Source organism: Hevea brasiliensis, chromosome 7 (genome assembly GCF_030052815.1).
Source record: "Hevea brasiliensis isolate MT/VB/25A 57/8 chromosome 7, ASM3005281v1, whole genome shotgun sequence".
Classification (NCBI taxonomy): Eukaryota; Viridiplantae; Streptophyta; class Magnoliopsida; order Malpighiales; family Euphorbiaceae; genus Hevea; species Hevea brasiliensis.
This window is the reverse complement of record NC_079499.1, coordinates 24,203,947-24,220,113: the sequence shown is the minus strand read 5'-3', so window position 1 is coordinate 24,220,113 and position 16,167 is coordinate 24,203,947. Positions and strand designations below refer to the sequence as shown.

At 36.0% G+C, this 16,167-nt stretch overlaps 1 long non-coding RNA gene across 1 annotated transcript; it reads left to right on the top strand.

The window, feature by feature from the left end:
* The first annotated feature begins 252 nt into the window (after positions 1 to 252).
* Positions 253 to 9,921, top strand: LOC131181667 (uncharacterized). The gene is made up of 2 exons (XR_009150162.1): positions 253 to 537; positions 9,689 to 9,921. It is a non-coding gene; the product is annotated as an uncharacterized LOC131181667 (long non-coding RNA).
* Positions 9,922 to 16,167: the final 6,246 nt, after the last annotated feature.

Here is a 16,167-nt window from a genome sequence, read left to right as displayed (position 1 = left end):
TTGCTAAAATATTTAAATTAACAAATTTACCTGTCCTTTATGAAAGAATATTTTATGGTAAAAATTTTTTAAAAGAATATTTTATGGTAAAAATTTTTTTATGAAAGAAAAAAAAATGTTGTGAAAGAAATAAAGAAACAAAAATCTCTCCTCTCTTTTGCTGCTCGTTCTCTCTCTCTCTTTCTCTCTCTCTCTCTGTGTGGCTCTCGCTCCCTTGTTCATAGTCTATCTCTCTGTGGCTTACTCTAAACTCACATTCTCTACTCGATTTTGTCATATGTTTGTTTATATTTGAAATTTTTTTACAATATGGGTATGGTTGATTTAGGAATGGTTTTAGTTTTGGGCATTGGCATTTAATTTAATTCCCTTTGCTTTGAGATTTATGAAATTTGATATGCCGTTTGTGATTATTTTTAGATCTTTTCTTTTAGTTATAAAATTTTGATGGATTCATTTTGATTTTGGCTACTGCAGCTGTTGTGGGGAAAGGAATAAGACATGTGGGCAATTGATTTTTTCTTATCCTCTGGTCAGGTATTGAATCCAGTTAATTGATTTTTTTTGTCTATTGAAATTTTAGTAATCTACTAAATTTTTCTACCACTGAGTAATATGGTTATCTAGTATTTATAATAGATTTTTTTTCCAATGGTTATCTAGTATTTGATATGGTTATGTAATATTTATAATAGATTTTTTCTAATGAGGTAGATTCAAAGGACAGAGAATGTAATATGTAAATTTGAGAATTCAAAATTGTGAATAATTTGGTACAAACACTCAGCTAAATAACAAAGTGTGATAACATTAATGATGAGTATAATGACGCATAATAGAAGTAAGTAATATAATTAACAAGTTACAAACTACCATAGAATATTGAAAAGGTTTCTTAGAACTATTCCTAAACCAGTAAATGTAACTGATAGAATTAGCAACACGTATAATGACATAAAATAGAAGCTCTTCTGATTCTGAATTTGAAGATTTGGACTATTCAAAGTTTGAAGTTGATGCAAGTAATGATGAGGCAATGAAATTGGACTATCAATTTGACAAAATTCTAGGGAAATAAGAAATTAAGAGACTGGTAGAAGAAGATTAACCAGAGAAATAAAAAAGGACATATTGTTAATTGAAATATGCAGTGAGGGGATCTGGTTCTTTGCTTACAGGACATATTGTTAATTGAAATATGCAGTGAGGGGATCTGGTTCTTTGCTTACAGCTTATTGGATGGTGAATTACCTTCTTCCTCTACTTTTTATTTGTTTTAATATGGAATATCCATTAAGCCATCTTTTTGATATGTTTATTTGAACATGAATACATAAGTAGTTTCTTTCAGAAGGGATATATTTCATAGCATCATGCTTATAGTAATTGAAATATTGTGACACCCCTTACCCGTGTACAGTATACCCGAGTAAGTATGCCACACGGTGTACCGGCACACTCTAATATTCCTCAAGTAATTTATACAATGCTTTTGCATATAATTTACGAAATACAATTTATTTAAACCCTTTATCAAAAGTATCATTTATTTAAGGTTCCGAAAATTTTAAAGAAAATCCGGCGGAGTACCGGCTAAAAATGGAGAAAACCGTTCTTCGGAACCTGTTAAAAGCACTTCCAATAAACAAATTCATTCATTCTCAACTTCAATGTCATCACAAAACTCAATATCAAGATTTCAACAATTTTTCAGTTTCAGGTTTCAACAACCTTTTCTCATATACAAGCAATAAATACATGCTCAAATCTTGCATTCATAGTCATAACTTTCATTATTTACATAAACATCAAAATATATTACATGAGTTCAAATACATATGAGAAAATACAAATCTGCTACAAAATATCAAAATGACAAAATGACACCTAGTGCCCTACCGATGCACTGCAGGTAGTGAGGTGACACGGACCTTCGAGAAGCATCCGGATGGACTCACCGATCCGTGGTCTACTGGGCTCACAATCGGGATCTCGGTACCTACGCGTGGCAAAAGCAACGCGCTAAGCAATAATGCTTAGTGGTGCAATAATATAATAGAAGAAAATAGCAAGAATATAAATGTGTATACAATGTGTATGCTTTCTTTGTTTGATCTTGGTATATTCATTAATTCATTAACTTTGTTCACTTTTATTCATTTGGTTGCCCCAAGTAACCTACACTAGACGACTGGACTGGATAACGGGTAAACTGGCGCTGGGTACCTAGTACTGCCGCCACTGGCCGTCACACCATCGGTCACATATGCATCTCCCAGGCAATTGAGTGGCTAACAAGCAATGTAATAATATCAGGCACAAGGCCAAGTCTCAATACAAAGTCAGAATGGCTAAAAGCCATGAAATCACAGAATGGCATTTTTGCCATGTGCAGTACTGCTAACTGAACCCTATTGGCATGCCAAACTATCCAAACCAATCTTGTTAGGTATACTAGGGCATTTGAAACTCTTAAATTTGTCAACTTGTGAATTTCAACTTTTTTGGTGTCACTATTCATCATTGGTCAACAAAAATGTTGACTTTTAGAATAAAAATGTGTACATCAACTTTGGCACTCCCAACATACCACATTTGGTGTTTAAAACTTGTTGGCATTAAGTGTTTTTACCATTTCTAAACATTAAACCAAAGGAGCAGATTTTTCAGATTTTGTACCATAACTTCACTGTTCCATTGGACACTGTTACTGTTGGAATTTGAAGAAATGTAAAACATAAAAGTTGTTCCTTATTTTGTCTAGTTGAATTTCCTTTTTTGAATCACTCCATTTGGAGTTTTGTAGCTCCAGATATGGCTCAAAAACCCAAGCTGTCCGGATATGCAGTCTGCAGAAATTTACCATATCTACAGTGCATGAACAGTGACTTGAGTCACTTAGTTGAATGGGTTCTGGCCATAATTTGGGGTAGGTTCCTTCATGAAAGTTGTTTGTATATGTCTTAACTTGTTGCTGTAAAAATTTCAGACCAATTGACCAAATCTACAGTGACTTATGGCCAAATGAACAGTTACTGTTCATTTGGTCAAATTCTGCAGAGGCAGTTTCAGGGTTCCTGATTGTGGCTGAGTTTTGACCCTTTTGCTTTGGTCTTCTGGGCATGGTTTCTTCAGCAAAAATGTGCCATTATAAGCCTAATTTCATGTCCAATTGGCCAAACTTCAATTGGACTACCACTGCCCAAGTTATGGCAGTGCAAAGGGACTGAAATTTCAGTCCCTATGCTGCTGTCCATAGGGCAGCTTGCAACCTCAATTTGCAACCTCATTTTTCAGTCCATTTGTTAGTCAAATTACCTAAAATGGTCACTAATTGACCATTAAAATGTCCTCTAACAATTTCCTAAGCAAACCCTAATTTTTGTTCAAGTCTCCAAGTTCTCAAAATTCAATTTATACATTAACTTACAATTTCAACTTAAATCATGTCCTTAAACATAAATTGAGTGAGAGAGAGTATAAATTAGGCACTAACCTTGTTTGGGCAGATTTTTCCCACCTCTAAACCTCAATTTCTTTCCCCTTGTTGGCTGCCAAGAGTTTGTTTAGGATGTGGGGTAAAGCTTTAATGAAGGGAAGTTAGAGAAATATAGTGAAACAAGGTAGGAATTTGAGGTTGCTTAATTGAGCTTCAATGGAGGGTGGAAGGGATAGGTTTCGGCTGCACTAGAGGAGGGAGGGTTGGCTGCTGGTTTTTGGTCCTCTTTAGTCTTCATTTATCTCTTTAAATTGTTAGTCAAAGGATGGCTTATTTGTGATTGGTCCACATTTCATTAATGACATCACTTTGAGGTCATAATTTGCATTTGTTTCATTTTTCTTTTCTTTCCTCCACTAGTCATTTTCAATTTAATTTCTAGCAATATTTCTTCATATTTTATGTCATATTAATTATTTACTCAGCTGGACAAGTCGGCCAAAAATCACCTCGGAAGGCGAAATGACCAAAATGCCCTCCATTTGGCTTAACGGGTCAAAATCGTCTGTACCGATTGAAAAATTTTTCTAGGTATTTTCTTGGCATTCTAATGCCATAGGAACCTCAATAACCCTTCTCTGGAGTCCCAAAAATTATTTTATAATTTTTCCCCTGGGTCTAGGGCTCCTCGTTGCGAGAACCGCAACTTTCCTTCGGTTACCCATCGCTTGGGCATCGGCTCGTTTAACTCGGTTGTATTTTATTTCTAAAATTTTTACTAAATTTTTCTTGTTAATATTTGAGTTAATTATGGTTCCTGACTTTAGTTTGAATATTTTTCCGGACGTTCTAGCTGTCCGGACCGACACCGGTCACCGGAACAGTAAGATGTACGGAATGGTTACCGGGAGGGTGTTACAAATATGAGCCATATTTTTATTCATTTTAATCTGAGAAACGGGTTGTGGCTGTGTTACATGAGCTTTTATGGTTATTAGTGTCAAAGAAGATAGAAAAGGAGAATGTGTTAATTTTGGGAGATCATTTGGAGTTTGGAAATAAGTTTAAAAGGCTTTGGTGCATCATCCTGGAATTTTTTTTTTATGTTTCTAATAAGATTAGGACCCAAACTATAGTGATTAGGTAGGCATGTAGGAAGGATTTCTTGGTAATAAAATGTCTTTTGAAGGATATGAGGTTATATTCATCTTATGAATAAAGCTAATGAAAGGTCAAGAAAAGTAGCTGGTGGAGCCTTTTAGGTTCTTGTTCAAAAAGGCAGGTTGCTTCATCCATCAATAAAGGGGAAGAAAGAACAGTAAGAGATAAAAGTTGTAAAAGAGAGGAAGATAAGCCAAATGGCTCTTCTGATTCTGAATTTGGGGATTTAGACTATTTAGAGTCTGAAGTTGAGGACACAAGGATTTGTAAATTGATATGATGATAATTGGTGAAGGTTGATATCAGAAAATTGGAATTCTGTTTGAAAAAACCCGATTGGAAGATTCAATCAGTTTGACAAATTATGGGGGAATAAGAAATTTAAGAGATTGATAGAAGAAGATGAACTAAAGGATCAAATAAAGAAAGGTAGACTGTTATTTGAAATATGTAGTGAAGGGATCAGGTTCTTTGCTTGCAGCTTCTTTGATGGTGAATTACCTTCTTCCTCTGCTTTTTATCTGTTTTAATCTTGGCAATCCTGTCCATTGAGCCCATAGTTATTAAAGGCGCGCCTCAGGCTCAAGGCTCACCAGGCTCGAACCCTAGCGCCTTATACGCCTAGGTGTGTGCCTTTGTTCTAGGCACAAGGTTCTAGAAAGGTATGCTTTCTTTATTTCTATCTTTAGCGAGCACTTTCATTAGCAAAAAGGACAACCACTTAAACTCAAACCAGCAAACCTAATTCAAAATATATGCTAAAGGAAAAAAAAGAAAAGCATCACATTTATTTGATTTTTAAGAACTTTTTAAATTTTTTACTTTTGTGCCTCACCTTCTCAGGCGCACTCCTGAGCCTTGCGCCTTGCGCCTAGGCTTCAAGATTCCTTGGCGCTTTAGTGCACCTTGAGCCTTTAATAACTATGATTGAGCCAACCTTTTGAGATGCTCATTTAACTACAAATACATAAGTAGTTCCTTGCACAATAGATATATTTGATAGCATCATGCTGTCCAAAGTACACATTTTAAACATGACTGATATAAAATGTTATTTTAAAATGGAGTTGACAGAATTTCACTTTGGCTTTTGGATAATTGGATCATTTTACTGGATCCATCAAAGAGTTTCTTTAGCTAGCTTTAAGAACTGTCTGAAGGTATGAATAGTCCAAGACAAAAAGAAACAAAACCTATTAATTGATTAAAGGAGAATAAGAATTCAAATATCTGAAATGTATATGCAAGTTGAGATACAGTTTAAAATTCAGGTTGATGTGGACACCTAGAGGAAATCCATCTCTGAATCTTAAGCAGACTCTCTTGGAAAAAATTTCAAAACCAAGGATGTCTTCTTAATAAATGAATTTGTTCAAAATTAAAAATTAAAAGAGAAAAAAAAATAAAAATTTATCTCATGACAGTTTTGACAGAAATTTGATGTAGTGGTTGAGTTAAATCCAACCTGTGGGTTGTGCAAATTTGGATAGGATTAAAGTTTTTTTTTTTAAATAAGCAAATTTATCCCAAAAAAAAAAAGGACAGAGACCCAGAATAAACTGATCAATTGTTCCATTTTTCTCTAAGTGATAGAAAGAAATGAGGAGTTTACAAATAACCCCTTGGCATTTGTAAAATAGAATTATTTGAAAAAGTATAATGAATTTGAATTAAATTTTATCTATGCAGAATTTTTATTGGTGTTGATGGAAAAAGATTCTTGCATGAAACCATTGCCATATCTTGAGCCTGCTTGGTTTGTGATCTGAGCAGCAGTAGAATTTTATCCTTTTATTTTTGTTTATCATATTTAAATTTTATATAATCATTTAAAAAATAATTAAATAATTGCATGAAACCATTGCCATATCTTGAGCCTGCTTGGTTTGTGATCTGAGCAGTAGTAGAATTATATCCTTTTATTTTTGTTTATCATATTTAAATTTTATATAATCATTTAAAAAATAATTAAATAATTTTATTTTTTAAAATATAAATATTGTATAAATATTTATTGTATTCAATAGAGATAATTCAAATCTAACTAGATAAACTTCAATCAATTTCCATTTTTGGCCAATAAAAGATAAAATTTTATATTGTTTCACATCCTAATATTATTATGAAAATAGAATTATATGCTTTTATTTTTATTTATAATGTTTAAATTTTATATAATCATTAAAAAATAATTCAATAATTTTATTTATTTAAAAATATAATAATAATTGATTAAATTATTTTTTTTATCTTATCTAAAAAATTATATAAATATTTATTATATTCAATAGAGATAATTCAAATCTAACTAGTTGTAACATCCCCATTGTATGTGTTCTGTACGTTCTATTGCTCAAGTGGCCAAATAACAGTCCAAGCAAGTTAGGATGTTTGGAACAACATTTTGGTGATAGTAAACAGACATATAATGATGGAATAAATAAAAAGAAAATACAAGAAAAATTAAAGAAAAGTGAAAGAGAGAAAATGAAGCTAAGTTAAACGAGCCGGCACCACAGTGATGGGTGACCGCACCGGGAAGGCCGTTGCTAACTCCAAGACCGCAGGAAACCCTCGGAATTTAATTTTGAGATATAAATGAAGGTTTATTGAAATATAATTGACACTATAAATATCAAAGAAAAATTAATAAATTAGTACAAAGAAAAACGAAAAATCGAGAAACAGACAAAAATCGGTATTACCGAAAAATCAGGAATATAACCCGAAGTGGGGTATTTTGGTCAAATGACACCAAGAGTTGCCTTTTGACCTCAATGTCCATTAAAAATAAATGATATTGCACTTATAAAATGTCATGAAAAATTAAAATGGGATACAATATGTAAATAGTAAAAGAATTTAGCTAAATGTGCAAATAGTAGAACTTTAACTAATTAACCATTAAACTATTACCTAGTGCTACACTAACTCCCAATTTGGGACAGCTATACTAGTCATTTGTGGACAAAAACCATCATCTTTAACCTTGAGAAATAACCAGCCGAGTGAAACTCCATTGAAGTCCACCATGGCCAAATGAGTTCCATCACCATGCAACCTTGATCAAGCCATCCTTTCCTCTTGATTACTTCATTAAAGCTTGCCTACTTACCTTGGGGAAGATATTGGCAACAAGAAAAATAAGATTTGGTGAAGTTTTGATAAGCTTCAAAAGTGGTAAGTGTCCAAATCTTCTCCCTAGCTTTAGTAAAAGTTGTGTTTAGGTTGAGATGAGTAATTTGGTGAAGAGAAATGAAAGAAATAGTGAGATATGGACTTTTCCATTTTCGGCAGCCATGAACCTTTGTTGAGCTTGAGTTATTTTTACTTCTAATGAATGGAAATGAAGGTTGATTAATTCAAATGAAAGTTGTAGTAAGTTTATATCCAAGTATGTGCATGCTAATGCTTGAATTAAGAGTTTGAAATGGGATTTTGATGCTTTGGAAAACTGCCATGTTTGGCAGCCTATAATATCATGAATTTGTGTGTGTGAATATGTAGTTTATTAATGAAATGTAATAGTGTTAAATTGTGGGCAGCATGTGTAGTTAAAATGGAAGTATATGTGCAACATAAGTGTTGATGCACATTGAATTTAGGTGGATGTAAATGTTGAAGTTTAATGGTGTATTGTGTGCTTTGTGCACTTGAGTATTCTACCCAGAATGCTTGCTGGAATTGTGTACAATATATATATAGAAGTGCCATTGATTGAATATTAAAGTATTGGGAGGAGGAGGATTGTTAAAATTGGAAGTGTGATGTTCAAATACAGGTTGTGCATGTTGGTAGCACATAAATTAGGTCATAAGTGCAATATTGTGAACTCAATTGGTATGAGGCCAATGGGGAGTGAAACTAGACACCAAATAGGCCAACTTTCATGTAGAACTATTGTCAAAATTCTGCTTAGAAACTGACCTTAAAAATTACCAAACCCGTAATGGCAACCTTGCAACCCAGATTTTTGACCATATGAACAGTAGTCCTTGGGATGACCATAACTCACTCAAAACAGGTCCAATTGATCTGAAATTCTTACCATGCTTAGTTTAGACATAGATCTAAAATTATTATGGAGACGCCAAAGCCCAGAAATGGCCAGAACCAAGTCAAATGGCTTACACAATTTCGGGTACAAAACTGTCGAACCAAAAGTGACCTAAAATTGATCAAATTTTGCACTAAAAGTGCAATCTGTCCAGCTTTAGTAAATTGACCATAACTTGGTCTATACAACTCAGAATGAACTGAAATTTTTCCCCGCGTGCAATAAGACATAGAGCTACAATTTTTCTTCTTTGACCAGAAGCTAAAAACCAAGAGAAATAGGACTTTAAGCTAGACTAATCTAGCATACCAAAAATTGAGAATTTGACATTTACATACAATGATGCTTGAAGAACTTTGGCAATGGCACTTGTAAAAATGGTAAATTGCACTATATTGGCAGCATATTGAATTACAATATGTGACATGATGATGCTAGAAATAACTTATCCATGGTATCTAAGAAGGTCAACATATGCATTGACTTATGAATTACATAATAGCTAGTAAACTCAAAAAAATTTGATGAATTAAACAATTAATTTATAATGTGCCCTAGTTTGCCTAGTTAACTAGTTTGGATAGGTTGGCATGCCAATAGGATTCTGATAGCTGTTCTATATATGGCTTCATGCCATACTGTGTTTTTACAGCTTATTATGCCGCACTGTGACTTTAATAGCCTACGGCTATACATATTGTGTATTTATTCTTGGCTTATCGCCAGATTGACTATATGGCTTTTTAGCCACGATATTTGCACATCGGGATACACTTTGTGACCGATGGTGTGACGGCCCGAGGTACTAGGTACCCAGTGCCAGTATATCCGTTTATTTAGTCTGGTCAGTATATAGGCTACACAGGCAGTAATTCAAGTACTATTAAATTCAAATAGCTAAATCCAGTTTACTGACATACGGCACCACCAAAAATTCGTAAACACTTTATTTACTTTATTTTAGTGTATATTTCTTTATATTTGGCACCACTAAGCAAAATTGCTTAGCGCGTTGCTTTTGTAACGCGTAGGTATCGGAGACACAGCTGGGAGGCTCAGCAGACGTATGACCGGGTGAGACATCAGATCTGCACAGGAATCCAGAATCATCTGCACTGCATTGCATACATGATAGGACTTAGGATATAATGTATTTTGTACTTTTGTTATATTTTTGAAATTCGGCCTTGTATTTTGTAATATTATGAAAGTCCTAAAGTTTGTAATATCTTGTACATATTAAATAACATGGAGATTTTCTGGATATACTGAAATTATTATAGAACTGTTTAATGACTGTAAAAGTCTACTAACTTTACTAAGAAATAGAGACTGTGAAATATTTGAGATTTTGATATTATCATATTAAACTGTTTTCAACAGGTTTGGAAGGACAGTTTGTCCGAAATATAGATGGAACCTTGCCAATCTTGAAATACTGATTTTATCAAAGTATGAAAATAGTATCAGCATGATATGAATATTATATAAAAGACTTCTTAAAATCAAATTGAGCTCAGGAAATGAAATAATCACAGACTAGGTGTTCCGACACGCCGTGTAGCACGCCTTGCTCAGCTATTCTGTAGACGAGTGAGGGGTGTTACATTTAGTGGTATCAGAGCATGGTTTAGGCATTTCTGGACCTAGATAGATTGCATATCATGCATTGCATTGTAAGTGTTGAGATGACTCTAATGCAGATCTTTTGATTTGTTTTGTTATTTTGATCAGAATATGGACTCCACATCGCAGAGAGCGGTCGATGAGGAAGTGGAAAGTCATGCTCCATCTATGATTGAACCAGGAGACAGGAGGGAACCTACTCCACCAGTACCAAATGCACCAGCCACATTTTAGCAAATGGCTGAGTTCTTTAGACAGATGGCAGGAGTTATGCCACCACCACCACCTCCACATCAAAAATCTCATATGTAGAGATTTAGGAAGTTTAGAGCAGTGGATTTTCTAGGCAAAAGGGAAGATGATTCTATCACAGCTGAAAACTGGTTGGATAGAACTAGAAGAGTCTTGAAACAACTTCATTGTACCCTACTACTGCAACATGATGCATACCAGTGGTGGGATACAGTAACTAGTGAGGTGCCACCAGAACAGATAACTTGGGATTTCTTTCTCACTGAGTTCAGAAAGAAGTATGTGGGCAGTGTATACCTGGAAGAGAAGAGAAGGGAGTTTATTACCCTATGCCAGAGACAGTTGACAGTGGCTGAATATGAAAGAGAATTTGTCAGACTGAGCCGCTATGGGCGGGAAATAATCCCTAATGAGGCAGAGAGATGCAAGAGATTTGAGGAAGGACTCAATGATAACATTAAAGTAATGATTATAGCCTTGCGGATTACAGAGTTTGCCAAGTTAGTGGAAGCTGCACTAAAGGTTGAAAAAGTTAAAATGAATGAGCAGAACAAAAGGGATAGACAGCAAAAAAGAGGTCAGTGTCAGACCAGTACATCTTCTGCCCCTAGTGAGAAATTCAGAGGTTCACCTACTCAGAGTTTCAGTAGAGCACCAAGTCAGGGTCAGTCATAGAGGCCCAAATCTCAGTTTGCACCAAGGAAAGGCCAGTCCACGCCTTCAATGGCTAGCTCTCCAGGGACAGGATTTAGGGGACCAGCCCCAATAGTATCAGTTGCTTGCCCACATTGCCAAAAATGGCATAGAAGCGAATGTTGGACGATGATAGGTGCTTGTTTACGGTGTGGATCTACAGACCACCTAGTTCGAGATTATCCTCATAGAACTGCTACATCCACTCCAGTATCAACTGTTAGGCCTGCCCCTCCAGCTCCAAGGGGTAGAAAGCCAGGTAAGGCTGAGGAAGCCGATACTTTACAGAAACCTCTGTCAAACCCTGTGGAGAGAGCAGAAGACAGAAAACCAGCCAGAGCCTATGCTATAAGGGTACAGGAGGAACAAAATGCTCCAGATGTCATCAAGGGTATATTCCTCCTTTATAATACTTCTGTACATGCATTAGTGGATCCTGGATCTACTCATTCATATATTTGTATCAAGCTGCTCGTAGAAAAGGGAATACCAGTAGAGGAAAGTGACCAAGACATCCTGGTCACAAATCTGTTAAGCCACAGTGTGGTAGTAGACAAGGTGTATAAGGGTTGTCCATTGAAGATTCAAGGGAAAGAGTTCTCAGCAGGCTTAATCAAACTGCCTTTCCATGAGTTTGATGTGATTTTGGGAATAGATTGGTTATCCCATCATTAGGCAATAGTAGATTGTAAATTGAAGAGAATCTCTCTGAAAACTGCTAAGAACGAAGAAATAATAGTTGTGGGTGAAAGGACAAATTTCTTGTCCAATGTCATCTCAGCTACAGTTGCAAGGAGATGGTTGAGAAATGGGTGTGAAGCCTATCTGGCACACGTGGTTGACACTAGGCAAGGTAAACTTAACTTGTCTGACATACCCATAGTAAGGGATATCTCTGAAGTATTTCCTGAGGAATTGCCTAGTTTGCCACCATAAAGGAAAGTTGAATTTGCTATTGAGATTATGCCGGGTACAGCTCCGATTTCAATTGCTCCGTATAGGATGGCACCAGCTGAATTGAAAGAGTTGAAAATCCAGCTACAAGAATTACTAGACAAGGGGTTCATACGCCCCAGTGTGTCACCGTGGGGAGCTCCGGTACTGTTTGTAAAGAAGAAAGATGGACACTGAGGTTATGTGTTGACTACTGACAGTTAAACAGAGTAACAGTGAAGAACAAGTATCCGTTGCCTAGAATTGACGATCTGTTTAATCAGTTGAAGGGAGCCGGTGTGTTTTCTAAGATTGATCTCAGATCAGGGTATCATCAGCTAAGGGTTAAGGATGCAGATGTGCCTAAGACTGCATTTAGAACCCAATATGGGCATTATGAATTCCTGGTGATGCCATTTGGGTTAGCAAATGCTCCAGCAGCATTCATGGACCTTATGAACCGTATCTTCCATCCATACTTAGATCAGTTCGTAGTGGTCTTCATCGATGACATCTTGGTGTATTAGGATAAAGTAGAACATGATGAGCATTTGAGAATTGTTTTGCAGACTCTAAAAGAGAAGAAATTGTATGCTAAATTATCCAAGTGTGAGTTCTGGTTGAATGAGATTGCATTCATTGGACATGTAGTATCAGTTGAAGGGATTAGAGTGGATCCCAAGAAGATTGAAGCAGTGATGGAATGGAAGCCTCCCAGAAATACAACTGAGATCAAAAGTTTCTTGGGATTAGCTGGATATTATAGAAGATTTGTAAAGGGATTTTCCCTGATAGCTGCTCCAATGACCAAATTACTACACAAGAGTATGAAATTTGATTGGAATGACAAGTGTCAAGCCAGTTTTGAGAGGCTGAAGGCTATGTTGATAAAAGCACTAGTGTTAACACAGCCAATGTCTGGAAAGGACTTTGTAGTCTATAGTGATGCCTCACACAATGGGTTAGGGTGTGTACTCATGCAAGAAGGGAAAGTGGTCGCATATGCTTCAGGCAGTTAAGGCCACATGAAAAGAATTACCCTACTCATGATTTGGAGTTAGCAGTAATTATCTTCGCATTGAAGATATGGAGGCATTACTTGTATGGAGAAAAATGCTACATATACACAGACCATAAGAGTCTGAAGTATCTGCCAATCCAGAAGAAACTTAATTTGAGACAGAGGCGATGGATTGAATTCCTGAAAGATTATGATTGTGTGATTGACTATCACCCTAGGAAGGCAAACGTAGTTGCTGATGCCTTAAACAGAAAATTTATTATAGCATTAAGATCTCTGAATGCCCAATTGTCCTTAACTCATGATGGAGTTATTTTGGCTGAGTTGCAAGTGAAGCCAAATCTATTACAACAGACACAGGATGGGCAGAAAATAGATGAGAAATTAATGGCTGTTATGGGCAAAATCACTGAGGGAAAGGAAACTGAATATGAAGTGAAAGAAAATGGGTGCCTGTACTATAAAGAAAAAGTGTGTGTTCCAGATGATAAAGAATTGAAAACTAGCATTCTGAGAGAAGCACATAACAGTGTGTATGCTATGCACCCAAGAAGCACAAAAATGTACCATGACCTGAAACTCCGGTACTGGTGGCCAGGTATGAAGAAGGACATAGTTGAATATGTAACTAGATGCTTGACATGTTAGCAAGTCAAAGCAGAACATTAAGTTTTATCAAGTTTGTTACAGCCCATAAACATACCAGAATGGAAATGGGACCGAGTCACTATGGACTTTGTCAGTGGTCTACCTCTCACTCAGAATAAGTATGATGCAGCATGGGTGAATGTGGATAGGTTGACCAAATCAGCACATTTTCTGCCAGTCAGAACCGACTACTCACTGGAAAAGCTAGCAGAATTGTATATCAGTGAGATAGTTAGACTACATGGAATTCCACTTTCTATTATATTTGATAGAGACTCGAGGTTTACATCTAGATTTTGGAAGAAATTACAAGAATCTTTGGGCACACAACTCCATTTTAGTACGGCTTTTCATCCTCAGACGGATGGACAGTCAGAAAGAATAATCCAGGTAAATTCTGAAACTCATTGAGTTATTGCAAACAGTAAATTGAACTTATAATGATAATAATAACCGAACATATGTGATAGGTCCTCGAGGATATGCTGAGAAGTGGTGTTATTGAGTTGGAGGGAAGCTAGGACAGATATCTTCCACCGACAGAATTTGCATACAATAATAGCTATCAAGCTAGCATACAGATGGCACCCTATGAAGCACTGTATGGGATAAAATGCAGAACACCTGTATGTTGGACTGAATTGGGTAAAGATAAGCTAGTGGGGCCAGACCTGATAAAACAGACAGAGAAAAAGGTGAAACTGATAAAGGCCAATTTGAAAGTTGCCTCAGACTGACAGAAATCTTATGCTGACTTGAGGAGAAAGGACATTGAGTATGAAGTTGGCGAGAAGGTATTTCTCAAAGTATCACCGTGGAAGAAAGTGTTGAGATTCGGGAAAAAGGGAAAATTAAGCCCTAGATTCATTGGCCCATATGAAGTTATTAAACGTGTGGGACCAGTAGCTTACAGATTAGCCTTACCACCTAAGCTGGACAAGATACATAATGTGTTCCATATCTCGATGCTCAGAAGATACAGATCAGATCCTTCACATGTCATCTCAGCAGAAGAAATTATGGTACAACTTGACCTGACATATGAAGAAGAACCAATTAAAATCTTGGCACGAGAGTTAAAAGAGCTCAGAAATAAGACAATTCCACTAGTGAAAATCCTATGGAGACACCACAACACGAAAGAGGCAACATGGGAGAGCGAGGAGACAATGAGGCAAAAGTTCCCTCAGCTCTTCACATCAGGCAAATTTCGAGGACAAAATTTTTATTTAGAGGGAAAGAGTTGTAACATCCCCATTGTACGTGTTCTGTACGTTCTATTGCTCCAGTGGCCAAATAACAGTCCAGGCAAGTCAGGATGTCTGGAACTACACTTCGGTGATAGTGAACAGACATATAATGATAGCGGTGATAGTGAACAGACATATAATGATAGAATAAATAAAAAGAAAATACAAGAAAAATTACAGAAAAGTGAAAGAGAGAAAATGAAGCTAAGTTAAACGAGCCGGCACCGCAGCGATGGGTGACCGCACTGGGAAGGCCATTGCCGACCCCAGAACCATGGGGAACCCTCAGAATTTAATTTTGAGACATAAATAAAGGTTTATTGAAATGCAATTGACACTAGAAATATAAAAAAAATTAATAAATTAGTACAAAGAAAAACGAAAAATCGAAAAACAGACAAAAATCGGTGTTACCGAAAAATCGGGAATATAACCCGAAGTGGGGTATTTTGGTCATTTGACACCAAGAGTTGCCTTTTGACCTCAATTTCCAATTAAAAATAAATGATATTGCACTTAGGAAATGCCATGAAAAGTTAAAATGGGATACAATATGTAAATAGTAAAAGAATTTAGCTAAATGTGTAAATAGTGGAACTTTAACTAGTTAACCATTAAACTATTGCTTAGTGCTCCACTAACTCCCAATTTGGGACAGCTATACAAGTCATTTGTGGACAGAAACCATCATCTTCAATCTTGAGAAATAACCAGCCGAGAGAAACTCCATTGAAGTCCACCATGGCCAAATGAGTTCCATCACCATGCAACCTTGATCAAGCCATCCTTTCCTCTTGATTCCTTCATTAAAGCTTGCCTACTTACCTTGGGGAAGATATTGGCAACAAGAAAAACAAGATTTGGTGAAGTTTTGATAAGCTTCAAAAGTGGTAAGTGTCCAAATCTTCTCCGTAGCTTTAGTAAAAGTTGTGTTTAGGTTGAGATGAGTAATTTGGTGAAGAGAAATGAAAGAAATAGTGAGATATGGACTTTTCCATTTTCGGCAGCCATGAACCTTTATTGAGCTTGAGTTATTTTTACTTCTAATGAATGGAAATGAAGGTTGATTTATTCAAATGAAAGTTGT